This window comes from Scyliorhinus canicula, chromosome 19, assembly GCF_902713615.1.
Source record: "Scyliorhinus canicula chromosome 19, sScyCan1.1, whole genome shotgun sequence".
Lineage (NCBI taxonomy): Eukaryota > Metazoa > Chordata > Chondrichthyes > Carcharhiniformes > Scyliorhinidae > Scyliorhinus > Scyliorhinus canicula.
The window spans coordinates 29237902-29262976 of NC_052164.1; the positions used below are offsets into that span (position 1 = coordinate 29237902).

General features: G+C 48.5%; 1 protein-coding gene across 3 annotated transcripts in view; it reads left to right on the forward strand.

Annotated features, from left to right (window-relative positions):
• LOC119954412 overlaps positions 1–25075 on the forward strand; it is an 83053-nt gene that overhangs the window by 29172 nt on the left and 28806 nt on the right. The window contains exons 1-2 of one of the 3 annotated variants that reach the window (XM_038779612.1): positions 4059–4212; positions 4468–4571. The exons of 1 other annotated variant lie outside the window; for it this stretch is intronic. The gene's annotated coding sequence lies outside the window, so the exon portion shown is untranslated. Of the gene's footprint in view, positions 1–4058; positions 4213–4467; positions 4572–25075 lie in introns of those variants that run through there. One more of the 3 variants, XM_038779613.1, reaches the window with a different exon arrangement.

The window sequence follows — 25075 nt, forward strand, 5'->3', positions numbered from 1 at the left end:
TGTGCAGGGTTCACGCCGCCCCTCGGTGATTCTCCGACCTTGCAGGGGGTCGGAGAATCCCGCCTTTTGTGTCTGTTTTAAATAAGGGATGTATAGCAAATCTCCCAGATGTAGAGATCCAAGGGACTTGGGAGATTGTGGAGTTGAAGGAAGTTAGTATAAATAAGAAGACTGTAATAGAGAACTTAATGGGACCCAATATGGGTCTGGTTTAGTACAGTGGGCTAAACAGCTGGTTTGTAATGCAGAACAAGGCAGCAGCAAAGGTTCAATTCCCGTACCGGCTTCCCCGAACAGGTGCCGGAATGTAGTAACTACATTGAAGCCTACTTGTAACAATGAGCAATTATTATTATTATGCATCTCAGAGTAGTAAAAGAGGCTGCTATAGAGATAGTGAATGCATTGATGATTATCTTCAAAATTCAACAGATTCTTGAATGGTTCTTGAAGGTTGGGAGGGAGCAAATGCCACCCCACTATTTTGGAAGGGAGGGAGAGAGAATACAGCAAAATACAGACCTATTAGCTGAGCCTCAGTGGTAGGGTAAATGCTGGAGTGTGTTATGAAGGATGTGATAAACAGATACTTGGACAATCATGATCTGATTGGGCATAGTCAGCATTGATTTGCAAATGGGAAATCATGGTTGACGAACATTTTGGAATCTTTTGAGGATGGCATCAACAAAATTGATAAAGGAAAATCGGTGGTTGTTGTATGTTTCCAGAAAGCTTTTGATAAAGTCCCTCACTGGAGGTCAATTTGCAAAATAAAAGGACATGGGATAGGAGGCAACATACTGTCATGGATTGAGGATTGGCTGACAGGCAGAAAACAGAGAGTAGGAATAAACGGGTAATTCTAGAGCTGGCAGCCTGTGGCTCGTGGAGCACTGCAAGGATCAGTACTTGAACCCCAGCTGTTCACAATATATATATCAATAATTCAGATGTGGGAATCAATGTAATATTTCCAAGTTTGCTGATGATACAAAGCTAGACGGGAATGTGTGTTGTGAGGAAAATGTAACTCAACTACAGAAGGATTTGGACAGACTTACTGAGTGGGCAAGAACATAGCAGATGGAACATAATGTGGAGAAATGTGAGGTAATCTTCTTTGGTAGAATGAACAGATATGAGCAGGTAGAATGGTAAGAAATTAGAAAGTGTAGCTGCACAAAGGGACTTGGGTGTCCTTGTCCATAAGTCGCTGAAGGCTAGCATGCAGATGCAGCAAGCTATTAGGAAGGCTAATGGAATGTTAACATTTATTGCAAGAAGATTTGAGTACAGGAGTAGTGAGGCCTTGCTCTTTGAAGTGCTGAGGTTTTGGCAAAGGTTTGTATCATGACCAGTACAGGGTTGGAGGGCCGAAGGGCCTGTTCCTGTGCTGTATTGTTCTTTCTTCTTGCTTCAATTGTATAGAAACTTGGATAGACCGCACCTGGAGTACTGTGTGAAGTTTTGCTCCCCTTCCCTCAGAAAAGGATATTATTGCCATAGGGGGAGTGCAACGAAGGTTGATCAGACGTGTTCTGTTCATGGCGGGACTGTCTTATAAAGAGAGATTGCCAAACTGGGCCTATATTCTCTAGAGTTTAAAAGGATGAGAGGTGATCTCATTGAAACCTACAAAAGACATAAAGGAATAGACTGGGTAGATGGGGAGTCTTGAACTGGGGGGACCATTTAATAATAAAGGGGATGCTACTTAGGACCGAGATGAGGAGAAATTTCTTTACGTAGAGGGTGGTGAATCTTTGGAGTTCTCTGCCCGAGTGCTGTGGAAGCTCAGTCATTAACTATTTTTAAGGTAGAGATTGATAGATTTATGATAAACTATAATGTAATGTGTTATGGGGATAGTGGGTGTAAAAGGCATTGATGTATCCAATTGGCCATGATGTATTAAATGGTGAAACAGGCTTGACGGGCTGAATGGCCTACTCCTGCTGCTATGGAGTAAGCAATGCTGATCTCATCATTCTAACATCACATGGAGGAAGGTTTTGAATCACTTAATGGAATCCCATGCGACTTGCAATGACTTGTGGCAGAACATTAGTGGCAAATTAATCACTCCCAAGCATAAAATCAATGCAGAGAATCCAATCTAGCCATAATTGCCACACCGTGTTGGAGAATACCTTTTCTCCATTTCCCTCCCCATCCTTCCCAAATTAGTGTGCAGGGATTCTCTCTTTCCAACCTCCATCCCCCAAAAGGAAGATCCTTATCAAAAAGTGCTTTGAGTGGGTATGTATTTAGAGACAATACTACAAACAAGCTCTATGATGTGGATATATAGGGATCAAAATGCAACAGTTTTGTAATTTTAAGGTTCAAGCAACTTCAATAAGACTGAACAGATGCATGTTAACCAAAACAAAGACGGATTCTTCCCTTAGGTTTCAAAACTACGTAACTGGAAGGTAGTCCATCATTATCACAATGTGTCATGTTATTGTTTACTAGTTGGCAGAGAGTGAAATGTGAGAGGGCCACAGTGGTGCACATTCTGCTGAAGCAATCTATTATGTAGGTTCCATCGTCACTTTCAATAAGCAACATAAATGCTCAGTGATTACTTTCGTGATGTGCATCATCTCTGCCAATCAAACAGGCAAAGAAAATGCCATTAACATTGTATTTATACAGAATTCCTGTCAGTCAACTTCTCAGCTGAGGAAGGCTCCATGGAGAAAATAGTCTTTTGACACAGGGTTAGACAGGTAGGAAAGAGTGGGTCAAGGAAGGCGCAACAATAGCAGGGAAAGGAGTCAAGTAGAAATAGGTGAAATTAATAAAACAAATGCATTTTGGCTTTTCAATATAAAAATGAGTTTAGCTTCCTAATATGAAAATGAAAAATGAAAATCGCTTATTGTCACAAGTAGCCTTCAAATGAAGTTACTGTGAAAAGCCCCTAGTCGCCACATTCCAGCGCCTGTTCGGGGAGGCTGTTACGGGAGGCTAATACATGAAGGTGCAATGCAGGGTATGGTTGTATGTTAGGGAGAGACAGAGAACTTGCATTTATGCAGCATGCGATGGCCAAAGGACATCTCAAAGCACTTTACAGTTAGTCAAGTTTTTTTGAAGCGTTGTCACTGCTCTAGGAAACGCAGAGCTGTGTTGCGTGCAATGTGGTCCCAAAATCAGCAACATGATAATATCCAGATTAACTGTTTTAATAATGTTGGGTGCTGATTTAGAAATTAATGTCGAGGACATCAGGATAAACGCCCTACTTTCCTTCAAGTACAGCAGTGTTTGTTTTGCATCCATCAAAGATTGGGAGCAGCACGGTAGCACAGTGGCTAGCACTGCGGCTTCACAGTGCCAGGGTCCCAGGTTCGATTCCCCGCTGGGTCACTGTCTGTGTGGAGACTGCACGTTCTCCCCGTGCCTGCGTGGGTTTCCTCTGGGTGTTCCGGTTTCCTCCCACAGTCCAAAGACGTGCAGTTTAGGTGGATTGGCCATGCTAAATTGCCCTTAGTGTCCAAAAAGGTTTGGAGGAGTTATTGGGTCACGGGGATAGAGTGGAGGTGAGGGCTTCAATGGGTCGGTGCAGACTCGATGGGCCGAATGGCCTCCTTCTGCACTATATGTTCTATGACAGATAGGACCTCAGTTTAGCTTTTCAACTGACTGGCAATATCTCTGGCAATGCAGCGCTTTCTCAGTACTGCATAGCGGTGCCAATCTGGATTACATGTGCATGTTTCTGCAGTGGGTCTTCATATTGGCATGACGGGCAAAAATAATCTGCACAGATCAAGTGTTAATCACTTTCTCTGACTATAAATTTACCATAAAAAGTGCAATGCAAAATTGAACTGTCTGTTCCAATGTGATTTTTTGATATTTTCTATTAATACTTGCCAAAATTAAGTATCAGATTAGATCAAATATTGAACCAGTAATTAGGGTCCCATAAATTATTGTGAAATATAAACGATATCCTGTTCAGGCAAATAATGACCTTTTATATTTTGCATGTAATTGTGTTCCTCTATTTATACATCTGCTTTTAATCTTTAGCATTTACAGAAAAATTTAAAATTTACAAAATCTTATACCTAACTAACGAAACATCGGGAACGCTGTTTATCACCTGCAAAAGAGTTCCAACACAAACGCATTAAAATTATATTCTCTCATCATTGCTCCTCCCGAAACAACTCAAATGAAACATTAACACTGGTGAGTGAAAACTATTTCCCTAGGTGTAGAGATGCCTAAATTATTTATTCAGTCTATTCTGTTGTCAGATATTATGTCTCAGTTGATGTCATTATCTACGTATAATAGGACTTCAATTATTGTCTTTTCACAATGTTTAACTAGGCCTTTTGCAGGACAAAGCCATACACAAGGTGCTGCCTTGCTTGTGTTAATGGGCTGGTCAAACTCCCACTGCCTGACATTAATCAACCTCTTTGCATGTGTTTCCCGCAGCTGGTTACAAAGAGATTTTAAATTTGCTTGTCGTCATTTCTGTATCTGAGGAACACTGAAATCTGGACACTCTCTAACATCAAACAATTTTGATTATCCAGCAGGTAGGTGAGGAGAATGATGGGACCCTACCCTCACAGAATCTTACAACACGGAAAGAGGCTATTTGGCCCACGGCATTTGTGCTAGACCATTGAGAGAGCCATACAATTAATCCTACTGCTCTGTTCTGCCCCCATAGTCCTCCCATTTATTTCCTTTACATGTATATATATCCAATTATCATTTGAATCTTTTCCCATCACCCCTTTAGGCAGATCATTGCAGATGATAAATTAATGTGTTAAAAACTCATGGGCCCTCTGCTTTTTTGGACAATTATTGTAAATCTCTGTCTTTGGTCACCAACCTATTGGACAATGGAAACAGTTTCTCCTTATTTACACTTATCAGAGCCTTCCATAATTCTGAATCTTTTAAGGGCAGCAGGGTAGCATGGTGGTTAGCATAAATGCTTCACAGCTCCAGGGTCCCAGGTTCGATTCCCGGCTGGGTCACTGTCTGTGTGGAGTCTGCACATCCTCCCCCTGTGTGCGTGGGTTTCCTCCGGGTGCTCCGGTTTCCTCCCACAGTCCAAAGATGTGCGGGTTAGGTGGATTGGCCATGCTAAATTGCCCGTAGTGTCCTAATAAAAGTAAGGTTAAGGGGGGGGGGGTTGTTGGGTTATGGGTATAGGGTGGATACGTGGGTTTGAGTAGGGGTGATCATGGCTCGGCACAACATTGAGGGCCGAAGGGCCTGTTCTGTGCTGTACTGTTCTATGTTCTATTTTGCAACATTTGATTCCAAATACTACTTCATGAAACAAAAACAAAGTGAGACTTACACTCCAGTAGGCAGACAGTTTCAGTTTCAGACCAATTTAACTAAAATGTTCTTATTCAAACAGAACAAACTTTCTTAAGGGGAATATGGTGTCCAAACAATGAAAAACATTTTGGAGTGGGGAGGGGTTTCTAGTTGATCAAAGCACAATCTGTTGTGGGACAAGGCAATACAGTATTAAAGGTTTCAGCACCCTAGCTTTGGCCAGGATGGCTGCATGAACAACATTGATCTCGCTCCCACAGAAATAGGAACATTAAAAACCCATCTGGTTCCTGCTCATAATTGCTATTTATATTTCACCACCATGTTCTGGAAAACTCACAAGTGGGCAGTCAATGACGTTAAGACTTGCCAATGATGTATTCTATGACCAAATACCCTGTTAACATTAACTGACTAAACATAAGGGCAGCACGGTGGCCTAGTGGTTAGCATAACCGCCTCACGGCGCTGAGGTCCCAGGTTCGATCCCGGCTCTGGGTCACTGTCCGTGTGGAGTTTGCACGTTCTCCCCGTGTCTGCGTGGGTTTCGCCCCCACAACCCAAAAATGTGCAGAGTAGGTGGATTGGCCGCGCTAAATTGCCCCTTAATTGGAAAAAATAATTGGCTAATCTAAATTTAAAAAAAAAAAAAAAAAAAAAAAACTGACTAAACATAGACTCAAAGATCTGCCCAATGTCCGTGGAACTATACCCCAGTGCAAGGCAACAACTTGCGTAGAGTACAGTAAGGGTTATAGGTTTGCATTAATCACAACAGTCAGAGAGTGAACTATCTATAGGCAGTGCAGGGAGAATTAAGAATTGAGTGGCGTATGCAAAATATAATGATGGGAAACTTGATGCTAGTTTAATATAATAATAATGCGATAACCTAGCAGGGTCTTTAAAGGCATATTTTATCTCAGTCAAGTAACTAATTCAAAGAGAACAATAGGAATAGGAAAAAAGGTTTTCAATAACCTAAATGCCATTTTTTAGATTTAAAAAAGAAATACTTAGGGCGGGATTCTCCAACCCCCCCCCCCCCTCCCCCCCCCCCCCCCCCCCCCTCCCCCATCCCCCCCCCCCCGGCCGGGTCGTTGGAGAATCATCTCACAGTTCAAAGATGTGCAGGTAGCTGGATTGGCCATGCTCTGGGTTACGGGAGAGGGCGGGGGAGTGGGCCTGAGGGATTCCATCTATTTTCGATGTCAGTGATGTTCCCTAGAGATTTGTACATAAGCCTCAGCTTCACTATATATAATAATGACTTGGATGAAGGAGTATTAAGTTATATATGCAGGCTTTTGGATGATTGTAATTGTGGAGAGGCAGCATGGTGGTGCAGTGGTTAGCACAGTTGTCTCACGGCGGCAAGGATCCGGGTTCAATCCCAGCCCCGGGTCACTGTCCATGTGGAGTTCACACATTCTTCCCATGTCTGCGTGGGTCTCACACCCACAACCCAAATATGTGCAGGGTAGATGGATTGGGCATGCTAAATTGCCCCAGAGGAGGCACAATAAGTTATGAAGACCAGATTAGGAAGTTACAAAAGGACATGGACATACTAACTGAAATGGCAAAATGATGGCAAATGGAGTTCAATGTGGAGAGGTGCGAGGTCATCCACTTTGGATTCCAGAAAGACAAATCAGACAATGTCCTCCGTGCTGAGAATTTAAAAACTGTGGAGAGGCAAAGGGCTTTAGGTGCCCATGTATATAAATCACTAAAAGCTAATGCATTGGTACAAAAGGTAATCAAAAAGGTTAATGGAATTTGGTCTTTTTATCATTGGGTTGAAATTCAGAAAGTGAGAAAGTGATACTTCAAGATTCTTCAAGAATGTGTGAACTTCCAACTGGATTATTGTATATAGTTTTGGACATCACACCTCAGGAAGTTGCATTAGTCTTGGAGGGATTACAGAGCAGATTTATCAGAAAGATACCAGTGTTTAGAGGATAAAAGTAGGAGGATAGTTTGCATAAACCTGCCTTGTATCGTTTTGCATTTAGAGGATTATGGGGTAATCGAATGGATCTAAGGGGATTCTCTATTGGGAAAATCTGGAACAAAAAGGCATTTTCTTAAAATGAAGGACCAGGCCATTTAGGGTTCAAATCAGGAGTAATTTCTTCACATAATCCACTTGATCAGCACCCTATCCACCACCCCCTGTCACTTCCTCAAACACCAGTGTGCAGTGGCAGCAGTGTGTCCCATCTACAAAGTGCACTGCATCAATTTGCAAAGACACGTTTGATAGCATCTACTAAACCTGTAACCTCTACCCCATCTAGAAGGACAAGGTCACGGGCGGCACGATAGCTTAGTGATCATTTTGCCCATGTGCAACACCAAGGGCCACAGAGTGATAAAGATAAAAAGTATTTTCTTCCCTGAATTCTAAAATTATAAGCAAAGTTCAATTGAAAGGTCAGCATAAGTCTGTCCAAAATGGAGTTCGATACATCCCAGGGCATTTTTCAATATTTACTGACAAACAAGTTATTCTACACAATGGATTGTGCAGAACTCTAGGTTTGGAGCCTACTCCAGAGCTATAATGCTGCTTGGATTTTGGTGAATATTCCCTTGCCCTGGTATGGCTTGAATGCATGTAGTCTCAGTTTTATTGCATAACTTTCCACAGCATTTGGCTTCAAAACCATAGATCCAAAAAGCGAATCTTCCACTTTCACCAAATTCAAAATATAATTTCATGTCAAAACTAGGCTTCTTTCAGTCAAATTTCTATTCTTAGGTGCTATGGAAACCGTATTATCTGTTTTCTAATCACATCTCGTTTGATTTTCCCCTTTCACTTGTTTGTCTCTTTTCAACTGTTGGGTTTTAATATTTCTAATTTAGCAATGAACTCGGCTCCATTGGCCGGAACCCAAATCTTGCATACAATATTAATGATTATCCAGTGAGAAACATTGCCAGGCTGATGGCCATAATAGATGCTGTAATGAAAAATCCTTCAATACCCCATCAAGAAAAAGATTCCAGGTGAGCAACATTGGCCAACCAAATTATTCAGATAACAACCTATTACTTACCTTATTATCTTATCAAAAATAAACACTAGGAGCTATACATGGATTAATACTAACACAATGAAGAGAAGAATGCTCGTATCAGGATTGCTTGTCAAATCAACACTTTACCCTGACTCACTGACAAATATATTTTCTTGTTTGGCAGCCTGCCTCACACCCCTCAAATCCAGGGACCCTTTTTGTGTGGACCCATTCAATAAGATCACGTCACCTAACTCCATATGGGCATTTGGCCCTTATCCCTTGATACCTTCGCCTAACAAAAAAATGATCTATCTCAGATTTAAAATTAACAACTGATCGAGCATCATTTGCCATTCATGGAAGAGAGTTCCAAATCACTTCCTAACGTCTCTCCTGAATGCTCTAGCCCTATTTTTTTTTTTAAATATAATTTTTATTGAAATTTTTTACAGAAAATATAAAACATAACGACAAACAATGAAATGCAACAAAATAACCCATAATAACTGTAACACCCCCAGACCATATGTATCCCATCCCCCCACCCCCCAACCCCAATGAACAACAAAAGAACTTAAAAATAAATTAAAATTAAATAAACAAACATAGTCATTGTCCGCCCCCCCACCCCTTTTCCCTCCCCCCCACCCCTTTTCCCTCCCCCTTCCCCCGCTCCCCCCCGGGTTGCTGCTGCTACTGTCCCTGTACCCTATCGTTGAGCCAGAAAGTCGAGAAAAGGTTGCCACCGCCTAAAGAACCCTTGTACCGACCCTCTCAGGGCGAATTTGACCTTCTCGAGCTTAATGAAACCCGCCATGTCATTGATCCAGGTCTCCACTCTTGGGGGCCTCACACCCTTCCATTGTAGCAAGATCCTTCGCCGGGCTACTAGGGACGCAAAGGCCAGCACACCGGCCTCTTTCGCCTCCTGCACTCCCGGCTCCACCCCAACCCCAAAAATCGCGAGTCCCCATCCTGGCTTGACCCTGGATCCCACCACCCTCGACACCGTCCTCGCCACCCCCTTCCAGAACTCCTCCAGTGCCGGGCATGCCCAGAACATATGGGCATGGTTCGCTGGACTCCCCGAGCAACTGACACACCTGTCTTCACCCCCAAAGAACCTACTCATCCTCGTCCCAGTCATGTGGGCCCGGTGCAGCACCTTGAATTGGATGAGGCTAAGCCGCGCACACGAGGAGGAAGAATTAACCCTCTCCAGAGCATCAGCCCATGTCCCATCTTCGATCTGTTCCCCCAGTTCCCCCTCCCACTTAGCTTTCAGCTCCTCTACTGATGCCTCCTCCGCCTCCTGCATAACCTTGTAGATATCAGATATCTTCCCCTCTCCGACCCAGACCCCCGAAAGCACCCTGTCGCTCACCCCCCTCGCAGGAAGCGAAGGGAATCCCTCCACCTGCCGCCTAGCAAATGCCTTTACCTGCAGATACCTGAACATGTTCCCCGGGGGGAGCCCAAATTTCTCCTCCAACTCCCCCAGGCTCGCAAACCTCCCATCAATAAACAGGTCCCTCAGCTGTCTGATGCCCGCTCTGTGCCAACTCTGAAATCCCCCATCAATGTTCCCCGGGACGAACCTATGGTTCCCCCTTAACGGAGCCTCCATCGAGCCCCCCACTTCTCCCCTATGTCGCCTCCACTGCCCCCAAATCTTGAGGGTAGCCGCCACCACCGGACTCATGGTATACCTCGTAGGAGGGAGCGGCCACGGCGCCGTTACCAGGGCCCCCAGGCTTGTATCTCCACAGGACGCCCTCTCCATCCGTTTCCATGCTGCCCCCTCCCCCTCCATTATCCACTTGCGCACCATCGACACATTGGTCGCCCAATAATACCCCGAGAGATTGGGTAATGCCAGCCCCCCCCCCCCCATCTCTACCCCGCTCCAAGAAGACCCTCTTCACCCTCGGGGTCCCATGCGCCCAAACAAAGCTCATGATGCTGCTAGTCACCCTTCTAAAAAAGGCCCTAGGAATAAAGATGGGCAAACACTGAAAAAGGAACAAGAACCTCGGGAGAACCGTCATTTTGACGCACTGCACTCTACCCGCCAACGATAGCGGTACCATGTCCCACCTTTTAAATTCCTCCTCCATCTGCTCCACCAGCCTGGTAAAATTAAGCCTATGGAGAGTCCCCCAACTCCTGGCCACCTGCACCCCCAGGTATCTGAAACTCTTCACTGCCCTCTTAAATGGGAGTCTCCCAATTCCCTCCTCCTGATCACCCGGGTGTACTACAAATACCTCACTCTTGCCTAAATTTAACTTATAGCCCGAGAAGCCCCCAAATTCCGCTAACAGCTCCATCACCCCCGGCATTCCCCCTTCTGGATCCGCCACATACAACAGCAGGTCGTCCGCATACAGTGATACACGATGTTCCTCCCCACCCCGCACCAGACCCCTCCATCTCCCTGACTCCCTCAACGCCATAGCCAAAGGTTCAATCGCCAGTGCAAAGAGCAAGGGGGACAGGGGGCACCCCTGCCTGGTCCCACGGTAGAGCCTAAAGTACTCCGATCTCCTTCCATTGGTAACTACACTTGCCATCGGAGCCGCGTAGAGCAGCCTTACCCATTTGATGAATCCCTCCCCAAATCCAAACCGCTCCAGCACCTCCCACAGGTACCCCCACTCAACTCTATCAAACGCTTTCTCTGCATCCAGCGCCACCACTATCTCCGCCTCCCCCTCCACTGCCGGCATCATAATAACGTTTAGCAGTCTCCGCACATTCGTGTTGAGCTGCCGTCCCTTGACAAATCCTGTCTGATCCTCGTGTATCACCCCTGGCACACAGTCCTCTATCCTGGTGGCCAGGATCTTCGCCAGCAACTTAGCGTCAACATTGAGGAGCGAGATAGGCCTGTATGATCCACACTGCAAGGGGTCCTTATCCCGCTTTAGGATCAGATAGATCAGTGCCCGCGACATCGTCGGGGGCAAAGCCCCCCCCTCCCATGCCTCATTGAAGGCTCACACCAACACGGGGCCCATCAGATCCGCATACATTTTATAAAATTCCACCGGGAACCCATCCGGCCCCGGCGCCTTACCTGACTGCATTTGTCCAATCCCCCTGACTAGCTCCTCCAACTCTATCGGCGCCCCCAGCCCCTCTACCAGCTCCTCTTGAACCCTTGGGAAACATAGCCTGTTCATGAAGCTCTCCATCCCCCCTCTCCCCATCGGAGGTTCTGACCGGTACAGTTCCTCGTAGAAGTCCCTAAAGACCCCATTTACTTCTGTCCCCTTCTGCACTACATTCCCACCCCTATCCGTCACTCCACCAATTTCCCTAGCCGCATCTCGCCTGCGGAGCTGATGCGCCAACATCCTGCTCGCCTTCTCCCCATACTCATATATCACGCCCTGTGACCTCCTCCACTGTGCCTCCGCCTTTCTGGTTGTCAACAAGTCAAATTTGGCCTGCAAACTACGCCGTTCCACCAGCAACCCCTCCTCCGGTGCCTCCGCGTATCTCCTGTCCACATCCAGGAGCTCCCTCACCAGTCTCTCCCTCTCCTTCCTCTCCCTCCTTTCCCTATGGGCCCGGATGGAGATCAGCTCCCCCCGGATCACTGCTTTCAGAGCCTCCCAGACCATCCCCACCCGGATACTTCCCCGGACCCTCCTACACACCTCCTCATCAGCCAGCATCCCCACATCCAGGCGCCAGAGCGGGCGCTGGTCCCGCGCCTCCCCCATCTCCAGATCAACCCAGTGCGGAGCATGGTCTGAAATCGCTATGGCCGAATACTCTGCATCCTGCACCTTCGGGATCAATCCCCTGCTCAGGACGAAAAAATCTATTCGGGAATAAACCCTATGGACATGGGAGAAAAAGGAATACTCCTGCGCTCTCGGCCTCCCAAACCTCCAGGGATCCACCCCTCCCATCTGGTTCATAAACCCCCTCAGCACTTTGGCCGCCGCCGGTCTCCTACCCGTCCTTGAACTGGACCGGTCCAGTGTGGGATCCAGCACTGTGTTAAAGTCTCCCCCCATGATCAGGCCCCCCGCCTCCAGGTCCGGAATGCGGCCCAACAAGCGCCTCATGAAGCCGGCATCATCCCAATTAGGGGCATATACATTTACCAGCACCACCTTCTCTCCTTGCAGCCTACCCTTCACCATAATATATCTGCCCACCTCAGCCGCCTCGAACGCCACCCTCTTCCCCACCAGAATCACCACCCCCCGGTTCTTCGCATCCAATCCTGAGTGAAAAACCTGCCCCACCCACCCCTTCCTCAGACGAACCTGGTCCGCCACCTTCAAGTGGGTCTCCTGGAGCATAGCCACGTCCACCTTCAGCCCCTTCAGATGAGAAAATACCCTAGTTCTCTTAACCGGCCCATTCAGTCCCCTCACGTTCCAGGTAATCAGCCGGATCAGAGGGCAACCTGCCCCTCTCCCCTGCCGGCTAGCCATAGCTTATCGACTGCTCGCCCCAGGCCAGCTCGCCCCGCCTGACCCGTTCCCCATGGCGATAACGCCTCTCCTCTACCCCCCCAGCCCACACCAGCTCCTTCCTGGCCATTCCAGCAGCAACCCGGTATCCCCCCCCACCCCCCCCACCCCCCCCCAGGCTATGACCCCTCCTAGCCGCGACGCACCCTCCATGGTACTTCCGTGAGTCAGCTGACTTCTGCTGACCCGGCAGCTCCCGCCAAAACCCATCTCCTCCCGGCATGGGGTCATCCCCCTCTTGCCACACCTCCTTGGCACCACTTCAGCGGGGGAAAGAAAACCAGTGAAGGCCACGCCCCCACCTCCAGCTCCGCCCCCCCCGCCCCGCAGCGCGGACATCCAGAGGAAAGCCCGCGCTTTCACACTGCCACACCCCACCCTTCTGACACAGCTCCTCAAAATCCAGTTTCACCCCAACCCCCAGCCCCGTACAGAAGAGAACATATAAAACACAAACCCCCAACGTTCCCCACATACCCCACACCCATACCCAACAGACAAACCCACCCGGAAACAGAGCAAAAAGAAAACCAGCATAAGAATAACACCTGTCAAAATTGAAGAACAGCAACAGCAAAAACAGCAACGGCCATAGTGTGTCCCCAGACCCTAGCTTGAGTCCAGCTTCTCCGCCTGTACAAAGGCCCACGCCTCCTCCGGGGACTCGAAGTAGTGGTGCTGGTCCTTATATGTCACCCACAGACGCGCAGGCTGCAGCATTCCAAATCTGACCTGCTTGGCATGCAGCACCGCCTTCGTCCGGTTGAACCCGGCCCGCCGCTTTGCCACCTCCGCACCCCAGTCCTGGTAGATTCGCACCACCGAATTCTCCCACTTGCTGCTCCTCTCTTTCTTGGCCCAGCGCAGCACACACTCCCGGTCACTAAACTGATGGAACCGCACCAGCACCGCCCGCGGGGGTTCATTTGCCTTAGGCCTCCTGGCCATCACTCAATGAGCTCCCTCAAGCTCCAGGGGCAAATGGAAGGACCCCGCTCCCATCAACGAGCTCAACATTGTGGTCACATACGCCGAGAGATCCGACCCCTCCAGCCTCTCCGCCAGGCCCAGGATCCTCAAATTCTTTCGCCTCGTGCGAACGTCCAGCTCCTCCAAGCGGTCTTGCCACTTTTTGTGAAGTGCCTCGTGCAACTCCACTTTCCCCACGAGGACCACGGCCTCCTCCTCCCGCTCAGCGGCCTGCTGCTGCAACTCCCGAATCGACACCTCCTGTGCCGCCTGGGTCCCAAGCAGCTTGTTTGTAGTTGCATTCAGGGAGTCCAGCAACTCAGCTTTCAGCTCCGCAAAACAGCGCAGAAGAGAGGCCTGCTGCTCCTGCACCCACTTCCACCAGTCCTCGGGTGTTCCGCCGGCCGCCATTTTGTCTTTCTTCCCCTGCTTTTCTTGGGGAGCTGCTGCAGCTTTTTCCTTTGCCCCACTCCGGGTGAGCACCATAAATTATGGGGAATGCTCCTCAAGACACCTTCCCCCACTGGGATTCGTCGGGACAGCGTCGACTGCTGCTAGAATTCAGCTTTCATAAAGGCCCTCAAGTCAGCTTGAGAAATCTGAGCTGGCCCTTCCCCCGCCTGCCTGCTTGTAGAGGCTCTTGTTTGCTGCTGCTTCCGCCCGATCTTGCACTGTTTCTGAGGGTCTGATAACCCAGAAACATACTATTCCTGGGGGAAAGTACTCCTTGAACATTCACCAATGGCTTTTCATCGAAATTCCAACCCGTGCCGCCCAAAAAAGAGCTCTTTTCTGTAACCTTGGGCAGGAGCTGCCACTGTGTGCTCACTCACTTCATACTGCACACCGGAAGTCCCCTAGCCCTATTATTTAAACTATACCCTCTAGTTCTAGGATGGGTGGAAACAGTTTATCTTTATCTACTCTGTCTTTTTCTGTTAGTATCTGGAAGACTTCAATCAAATCACCCCCTCACCATCTAATTTCTAGAGAAAACAGGCCCAATTTGTATAATCTCTCCTCATAATGTAACCTCCGGGTATCATTCTTGATGTAAACCTACATTGCACTCCCTCCAAAGGCAAAATATCCTCCCTAAGGTTTGGTGCCCAGATCTGCTCACAGTACTCCAAGTGGGGTCTAACCAGGGTTTTATCTGCATTGGTCTCACGCTCACAACCCAAAGATGTGCAGGGTAGGTGGATTGGCCATGCTAAATTGCCCCTTAAATTGGAAAAAATAAGAATCAGGGTTTTGTAAAGCTGCAGCTTAAATTCTACATCCTTATATTCCGGTACTCGAGATGTAAAGGCCAACATTCCATTAGCTTTCTTGATTAATTTCCGCACTGGTTCGTCTTGCGCAAAAGGAAGCATTTCTACAAGAGAGTCTGCAGGATTCAACACCTTCTAGTCACAGCAATCAGCATCTCTTATTCTCAAATATAACTGGACATTAAATATACATCAAAGTGAGGTTTAATTTATGATAAGCTAAAATTCAAAATATTGTAACTATGATCATTAAAATAAATTTATGAGTGAATAGTATTTGAAAATGAAGTGCACCATAAAGATTAATACATTAACCTTTTACCTCTAAAATCTTGGGTTGAATCTAGCCTATGGGTATTAAAATCATTGAATCATAGAATCCCTACAGTGTAGAAGGAGGCCATTTGGCCCATCATGTCTGAACCAGCCCTCTGAAAGAGCACCATACCTAGGCACACTATCTCACCCTATCCTCATAACCCCTTAACCCCTTTGGACACAAAGTGGCAATTTAGCATGGCCATTCCATGTAACCTACACATCTTTAGACTGTGGGAGAAAACCGGAGTACCCGGAAGAAACCCATGTGACACGGGGAGAACGTGCAAATTGCAAAGTCTTCCAAGGCCGGAATTAGACCCCAGTCCCTGGCGCTGGGAGGCAGCAGTGCTAACCACTGTGTCACTCTGCCGTCCAATTTCTTCAGTTTTTCAGTTTTAATGGACTCAACTTATGTTAGACTTAGCTGGCACTGCAGAACTGCTTATAACGTAACATATGTTGGTACTAAAATGCTCACCACATTCAAAGAAACCTTAGCAAGAATGATTTGCAGTTATTAAAAGTTGTACTGGTACAGCAGGGCAGGCTCTCGACAGTCGGGATCACAGCAAATTGGGTGGATCAAATAGTTAATTGTCATCAATTGCATTGGATGATAATAATAACTTTGAAGGAACATCACAGAATGGTGTGCTACAGTTAGATAAAATGGTAGAGGATCTTGGCATATACTAAATTGGCGATAACGAATGATGTAGGAGTGAATATAATGTGGTACAAAAGGGTTTAAACCCAATAGTAATACTAGATTCTTCTAGCATTATCTGTTAATCATTTTTTTTTAAAATAATTTTTATTGGAAAATTTTAAATTTATACAACAACAACGAACCATGATAAAATTCCAAAAATAACAATAATATTAGCAATCATAAACATTCGCCCCACCTCCATGAACAACACAGCATTTTAACAACAACGCAAATTAACACAATATTAAGTTACATCATAGAAACTACAATAAGGAACACCCCCCTTTATCCCCCCCGCCCCCCCCCTCCCCGGGTTGCTGCTGCTATTGACCAAGATACCTATCTTTGAGCCAGGAAGTCCAGAAAAGGCTGCCATCGTTTATAGAACCCTTGTATTGATCCACTCAGGGCAAATTTGACCCTTTCCAATTTTATAAATCCCGCCATGTCACTGATCCAGGTCTCCACACTTGGGGGCCTCGCATCCTTCCACTGCAGCAAGATCCTTCGTCGGATTACTAGGGACGCAAAGGCCAGCACACCGGCCTCTTTCGCCTCCTGCACTCCCGGCTCTACCGCAACTCCAAAAATCGCGAGTCCCCACCCTGGTTTGACCCTGGATCCAACCACCCTCGACACCGTCCCCGCCACCCCCTTCCAGAATTCTTCCAGTGCTGGGCATTCCCAGAACATATGGGCGTGGTTCGCTGGACTCCCCGAACATCTGGTGCACCTGTCCTCACCCCCAAAGAACCTACTCATCCTAGTCCCGGACATGTGGGCCCGGTGCAGAACCTTAAATTGGATGAGACTAAGCCTCGCACAGGAGGAGGAAGAATTGACTCTCCAAGGCATCCGCCCAAGTCCCGTCCTCTATCTGCTCCCCGAGTTCCTCCTCCCATTTAGCATTCAGCTCTTCCACTGACGACTCCTCCACCTCCTGCATTACCTTATAGATGTCAGACACCTTCCCCTCTCCGACCCACACCCCCGAATGCACTCTGTCTATCGACCCCCCGCGAGGGCAGCAAAGGGAATCCCTCTACCTGTCGCCTAGCAAACGCCTTTACCTGCAAGTATCTGAACATGTTCCCTTGGGGAAGCCCAAATTTATCTTCCAGTTCCCCCAGGCCCGCAAACCTCCTGCCAATAAACAGGTCCCTCAATTTACTGATGCCCATCCTTTGCCACCCCCTAAATCCCCCATCCCTGTTCCCTGGGATGAACCGATGATTGCCACCCAATGGAGTCTCCATCGAGCCCCCTGTTTCCCCCCTATGCCGTCTCCACTGTCCCCAGATTCTTAGGGTCACCGCCACCACCGGGTTCGTGGTAAACCTCTTAGGGGAGAGCGGCAACGGCGCCGTTGCCATGGCACCCAGGCTCGTACCTCTACATGACGCCATCTCCATTCTTTTCCACGCCGCCCCTCCCCCCTCCATCACCCATTTACGCACCATTGACACATTAGCCGCCCAATAGTACCCCAAAAGGTTGGGCAGCGCCAGCCCGCCTCTATCCCTCCCTCGCTCCAGGAACACCCTCTTCACTCTCGGAGTCCCATGTGCCCACACAAAGCTCAGAATACTACTAGTCACTCTCCTAAAGAAGACCCTGGGGATAAAGATGGGCAGGCACTGAAAGAGAAACAAGAACCTCGGAAGCACCGTAATTTTGACGGACTGTACCCTCCCCGCCAACGACAATAGCAGCATGTCCCACCTCTTGAACTCCTCCTCCATCTGATCTACAAGTCTGGTTAAATTATGTTTGTGGAGAGTCCCCCAGTCCCTGGCCACCTGCACCCCCAGGTACCTAAAGCTCTCCCCTGCCCGCCTAAGCGGGAGCCTACCAATTCCTTCCTCCTGGTCTCCAGGGTGCACCACAAACACCTCACTCTTGCCTAAATTTAGTTTATAACTTGAAAAGGTCCCAAACTCAGCTAGCAGCTCCATCACCCCCGGCATCCCTCCCACCGGGTCCGCCATATACAGTAACAGGTCATCGGCATACAATGACACCCTATGTTCCTCCCCACCTCGCACCAAACCTCTCCACTTCTCTGAATCCCTCAACGCCATCGCCAGCGGCTCGATTGCCAGTGCAAACAACAAGGGGGACAGGGGGCAACCCTGCCTGGTCCCTCAGTAAAGCCGGAAGTACTCCGATCTCCTCCCATTCGTGGCCACGCACACCATCGGGGCCTCATATGGCAGCCTTACCCATCTAATAAACCCTTCACCAAATCCAAACCTCCCCAACACCTCCCATACGTACCCCCACTCCACTCTATCGAAGGCCTTCTCCGCATCCAGCGCCACCACTATCTCTGCCTCCCCCTCAATCGCCGGCATCATGATGACATTCAACAATCTCCGCACATTCGTGTTCAGCTGCCTTCCCTTCACAAAACCTGTCTGGTCCTCATGTACAACCCCTGGCACACAGTCCTCTATCCTGGTGGCCAGGATTTTTGCCAGCACCTTGGCATCTACGTTGAGGAGAGATATGGGCCTGCATGAACCACACTGCTGGGGGTCCTTGTCCCTCTTTAAAATTAATGAGATCAGCGCCCGCGACATCGTCGGGGGCAAAGTCCCCCCTTCCCGCTTCATTAAGTGTCCGCACCAGCAAGGGGCCCACTAGGTCCACAAACTTTTTATAAAATTCCACCGGGAACCCATCCGGCCCCTGTGCCTTCCCTGACTGCATCTGCCCGATCCCCTTAACTAGCTCCTCCAGCTCAATCGGCGCACCCAACCCCTCCACCTGCTCCTCCTACACCTTCGGGAAAGAAAGCCCGTCGAGGAACCTCTCCATTCCCCTCCTCTCCCCCGTTGGCTCCGACCGGTACAGTTCCCCGTAAAAGTCCTTGAAGACCTCATTCACCTCTATCCCTTTCCGCACCACATTCCCACTCTTGTCTCTCACTCCAGCAATTTCCTTAGCCACATCCCGCTTGCGGAGCTGATGAGCCAGCATCCTACTCGCCTTTTCACCATGTTCGTACACTGCCCCTTGTGCCTTCCTCCACTGTACCTCCGCCTTTCTAGTGGTCAGCAAATCAAATTTAGCCTGAAGGCTGCGCTTCTCCCCCAACAGTCCCTCCGCTGGTGCATCTGCGTACCTCCTGTCCACCTCCAGCATCTTTCCCACCAGTCTATCCCTCTCACTCCTCTCGCTCCTCTCCCTGTGTGCCCGGATGGATATCAGCTCCCCACGAATCACTGCCTTTAGGGCTTCCCAGACCACCCCCACCTGAACCTCCCCCATATCATTCACCTCGAGGTACCCCTCAATACTTGCCCGGACCCTCCTACACACCTCCTCCTCCGCCAACAACCCCACATGCAACTGCCACAACGGGCCCGTCATAGCCCGTCGACTGCCCGCCCCAGGCCAGCACCCCCTGCCCGACCCAGTCCCCACAGTGACAACACCTCACCTCTGTCCCCCCAGCCTCCACCAGCTCCTTCCTGACCCTACCAGCAGCAACCCGGTATTCCCCTTCCCCCGCTCCCTTCCCCCCCAGGCTAGGAACCCTCCTAGCCGCGAATCGTCCTCCATTGTACTTCCGTGGGTCAGCTAACTTCTGCTGACCCTGGAAACTCCCGCCAATAACCCGACCCCTCCCAAAGTGGGATCATCCCCCAATCTATCCCTCCTCCAGGCACCGCTCCAGCGCGGGGAAGAACCAGTTAAGGCCCCGCCTCCCCCCGTCATCGTCTCCACCTCCCAGCCCCGCAGCGCGGGAAACCAGAGGAAAGCCCACGCTTTCGCACTGCCCCACCACACCCTTCTGACGCAGCGCCCAAATACCAGCCATACTCCATACCCCCAACCCGACATAGAATACAACAAACCCCCCCAACCCTCCCCGCAAGATACAAAACTCAAACAATGCCCCACAGCAACAAAAACATAACAGAACTCCCCCATAAATAACCATATCAAAATTGCAAAAGTACAAAAAAAAGAGAACACAGCAACAGCAGAATCCAGCAATAAAGTATTACAACCGACCCCGCAACCCCCAACCCCTAGTTCAAGTCCAGTTTCTCCGTCCGCACGAAGGCCCACGCCTCCTCCGGGGAATCGAAATAATAATGCCGGTCCGAATAAGTTACCCACAGGCGCGCAGGCTGCAACATTCCGAACTTTATCTTTTTCTTGTAAAGCACCTCTTTCGTCCGATTAAACCCGGACCGCCGCTTAGCCACCTCCGCACTCCAATCCTGGTAGATCCGTACTACCCCATTCTCTCAATTGCTGCTCTTCACCTTCTTGGCCCAGCGCAGCACATACTCCCGATCACTGAACCGGTGGAACCTCACCAGCACCGCACGCGGGGGTTCATTCTCCTTAGGCCTCCTGGCCAGTACTCTGTGTGCTCCCTCCAGCTCCAAGGGCAGATGGAATGACCCGGCCCCCACTAGCGAATTCAGCATCATAGCCACGTAGGTTGTCAGGTCCGACCCCTCCAGCCCCTCCGCAAGGCCCAAGATCCGCAGATTTTTCCGCCTCATGCGGTGATCAAGCTCCTCGAAGCGTTCCTGCCACTTCTTGTGGAGTGCCTCGTGTCCCTCCACCTTACTCACGAGGATCCTGGCCTCCTCCTCTCATTCAGTGGCCTGCGTCTGCAACTCCTTGATGGCAGCACCCTGGGTCATCTGAATCTCCGAGAGCCTTCTGTTTGTTTCCTGCAGAGAGCTCAGTACCTCAGCCTTGAAGTCTGAAAAACAGCGCAGGAGAGCAGCTTGTTGCTCCAGGGCCCACTGCTTCCACTCCTCTGGAGCTCCGCCGGCCGCCATCTTGGATTCCTTCCCCCGTTTTTTCTGGGGAGCTGCTGCCGTTTTTTCCCCCTTTAAACTCCGAGTTCGAGTCATGGACTGCGGGGAAAGTCGACCAGCACACCTTCTCCCACCGGGAGACGTCGAAAAATTTCCGTTTTGGGCTCTAAAAAGAGCCGAAAAGTCCGTTTAAAATGGGAGCTCCCAAATGTGCGGCTTCTTATGTCATCGCCGCCACCGGAAGTCTTCCATTATCTGGTAATCATGGCACACCAAAGGCATGATAATTTTCAGACTAGCATGAGGCTAATCTAAAAAAAGATCAACACTATATCATACCAAACCAAAGAACAAGGAACAAAGAAAATTACAGCACAGGAACAGGCCCTTCGGCCCTCCCAGCCTGCGCCGATCCAGATCCTTTATCTAAACCTGTCGCCTATTTTCCAAGGATCTACTTCCCTCTGTTCCCCGCCCATTCATATATCTGTCTAGATGCATCTTAAATGATGCTATCGTGCCCGCCTCTACCACCTCCGCTGGCACAGCGTTCCAGGCACCCACCACCCTCTGTGTAAAAAACCTCCCACGCACATCTCCCTTAAACTTCCCCCTCTCGCCTTGAAATCATGACCCCTTGTAATTGACACCCCCACTCTTGGAAAAAGCTTGTTGCTATCCACCCTGTCCATACCTCTCATACTTTTGTAGACATCAATCAAGTCCCCCCTCAACCTCCGTCTTTCCAATTAAAACAATCCTAATCTACTCAACCTTTCTTCATAGCCAGCACCCTCCATACCAGGCAACATGCTGGTGAACCTGCCCTGCACCCTCTAAAAAGCATCCACATCCTTCTGGTAATGTGACGACCAGAACTGCACGCAGTATTCCAAATGTGGCCTAACCAAAGTCCTATACAACTGTAACATGACCTGCCGGCTCTTGTACTCAATACCCCGTCCAATGAAGGCAAGCATGCTGTATGCCTTCTTGACCACTCTATCGACCTGCGTTGCCACTTTCGGGTACAATGGACCTGAACTCCCAGATCTCTCTGTACGTCATTTTCCTCAGGACTATTCCATTGACCATATTATCTGCTCTTGAATTTGATCTTCCAAAATGCATCACCTCACATTTGCCTGGATTGAACTCCATCTGCCATTTCTCTGCCCAACTCTCCAATCTATCTATATTTTGCTGTATTCTCTGTCAGTCCTCCTCCTCCACCAATCTTAGTATCATCTGAAAACTTGCTAATCAGACCACCTATACCTTCATCCAGTTCATTTATGTATATCACAAATAACAGTGGTCCGAGCACGGATCCCTGTGGAACACCACTAGTCACCTTTCTCCATTTTGAGACACTCCCTTCCACCACTACTCTCTGTCTCCTGTTGCCAAGATGTGGAGATGCCGGCGTTGGACCTGCAAATATCCTGTAAATGCTCGCATTCCAAGCATTGTCTGGCATCTCTGACTTTGTCTATATAAATGTTTCTGGAACATACCTCTCCATTCACCTGAGGAAGGAGCAGTGCTCCGAAAGCTCGTGTTTGAAACAAACCTGTTGGACTTTAACCTAGTGTTGTAAGACTTCTTCCTGTTGCCAAGCCAGTTCTTTATCCATCTAGCTAGTACACCCTGAACCCCATACGACTTCACTTTTTCCATCAACCTGCCATGGGAAACTTTATCAAACGCCTTACTGAAGTCCATGTATATGACATCTACAGCCCTTCCCTCATCAATTAACTTTGTCACTTCCTCAAAGAATTCTATTAGGTTTGTAAGACATGACCTTCCCTGCACAAAACCACGCTGCCTATCACTGATAAGTCTATTTTCTTCCAAATGTGAATAGATCCTTTCCCTCAGTATCTTCACCAACAGTTTGCCTACCACTGACGTCAAGCTCACAGGTCTATGATTCCCTGGATTATCCCTGCTACCCTTCTTAAACAAAGGGACAACATTAGCAATTCTCCAGTCCTCCGGGACCTCACCCGTGCTCAAGGATGCTGCAAAGATATCTGTTAGGGCCCCAGCTATTTCGTCCCTCGCTTCTCTCAGTAACCTGGGATAGATCCCATCCGGACCTGGGGACTTGTCCACCTTAATGCCTTTTAGAATACCCACAACTTCCCCCTTCCTTATGCCGACTTGACCTAGAGTATTTAAACATCCATCCCAAACCTCAACATCCGTCATGTCCCTCTCCTTGGTGAATACCGATGCAAAGTACTCATTAAGAATCTCATCCATTTCCTCTGACTCCACGCATAAATTCCCTCTTTTGTCTTTGAGTGGGCCAATTCTTTCTCTAGTTACCCAATTGCTCCTTATATACGAATAAAAGGTTTTGGGATTTTCCTTAACCCTGTTAGCCAAAGATATTTCATGACCCCTTTTAGCCCTCTTTATTGCGCATTTGAGATTTGTCCTACTTTCCCGATATTCCTCCAAAGCTTCATCAGTTTTAAGTCGCCTAGATCTTATGTATGCTTCCTTTTTCATCTTAACTAGTCTCACAATTCAACCCGTCATCCATGGTTCCCTAATCTTGCCATTTCTATCCCTCATTTTCACAGGGACATGTCTGTCCTGCACTCTAATTAACCTTTCCTTAAAAGACTCCCACATTTCAAATGTGGATTTACCCTTAAACAGCTGCTCCCAATCCACATTCCCTAGCTCCTGCCGAATTTTGTTATACGTGGCCTTTCTCCAATTTCGCACTCTTCCTTTCGGACCACTCTCGTCTTTGTCCATGAATATTCTAAAACTTACGGAATTGTGATCGCTATTCGCAAAGTAATCACCGACTGAAACTTCAACCACCTGGCCAGGATCATTCCCTAATACCAGGTCCAGTATGGCCCCTTCCCGAGTTGGACTATTTACATACTGCTCTAAAAATCTCTCCTGGATGCTCCTTACAAATTCTGCTCCATCTACGCCTCCAACACTACATGAGTCCCATTCAATGTTGGGGAAGTTAAAATCTCCCATCACGACCACCCTATTGCTCCTACATTTTTCTATAATCTGTCTACATATTTGTACCTCTACTTCACGCTCGCTTTTGGGAGGTCTGTAGTAAAGTCGCAACAATGTTACTGCACCCTTCCTATTTCTTAACTCTACCCATATTGCCTCAGTGCTCGAATCCTCCATCGTGCCCTCCTTAATCACAGTTGTGATATCATCTCTGACCAGTAATCCAACTCCTCCACCCCTTTTGCCTCCCTCTCTATCCCTCCTGAAGCATCAGGGGCAGCACGGTAGCATGGTGGTTATTATAAATGCTTGACAGCTCCAGGGTCCCAGGTTCGATTCCCGGCTGGGTCACTGTCTGTGCGGAGTCTGCACGTCCTCCCCGTGTGTGCGTGGGTTTCCTCCGGGTGCTCCGGTTTCTTCCCACAGTCCAAAGATGTGCGGGTTAGGTGGATTGGCTATGCTAAATTGCCCTTAGTGTCCTAAAAAATAAGGTTAATGGGGGGGGGAGGTTGTTGGGTTACTGGTATAGGGTGGATACGTTGACTTGAGTAGGGTGATCATTGCTCGGCACAACATCGAGGGCCGAAGGGCCTGTTCTGTGCTGTACTGTTCTATGTTCTATGTTCTATGTTCTATCTATACCCGGGGATATTTAGTTGCCAGTCTTGCCCTTCCCTCAACCAAGTCTCAGTAATACCAATAACATCATATTCCCAGATACTAATCCAAGCCCTAAATTCATCTGCCTTACCTGCTACACTTCTCGCATTTAAAAAATGCACCTCAGACCATCTGTCCCTTTGCGTTCATCATCTCTTCCCTGTCTACTCTTCCCCTTAGTCACATTAAGTTTATTATCTAGTACCTTACTGGCTTTAGTTGCTGCCTCTTTACTGACCTCTAACTTCCTAATCTGGTTCCCATCCCCCTGCCACATTAGTTTAAAACCTCCCTGAGATATTAGAATCATAGAATCCCTACAGTGCAGAAGGAGCCTTTTGGCCCACCGGGTCTACACCCACCATCTGAAAGAGCGCACTACCTAGGCCCACTCCCCCTATCTCTGTAACCCCATAACCCCACCTAACCTTTGGATGCTAAGGGGCAATTTAGAATGACAAATCCATCTGACCTG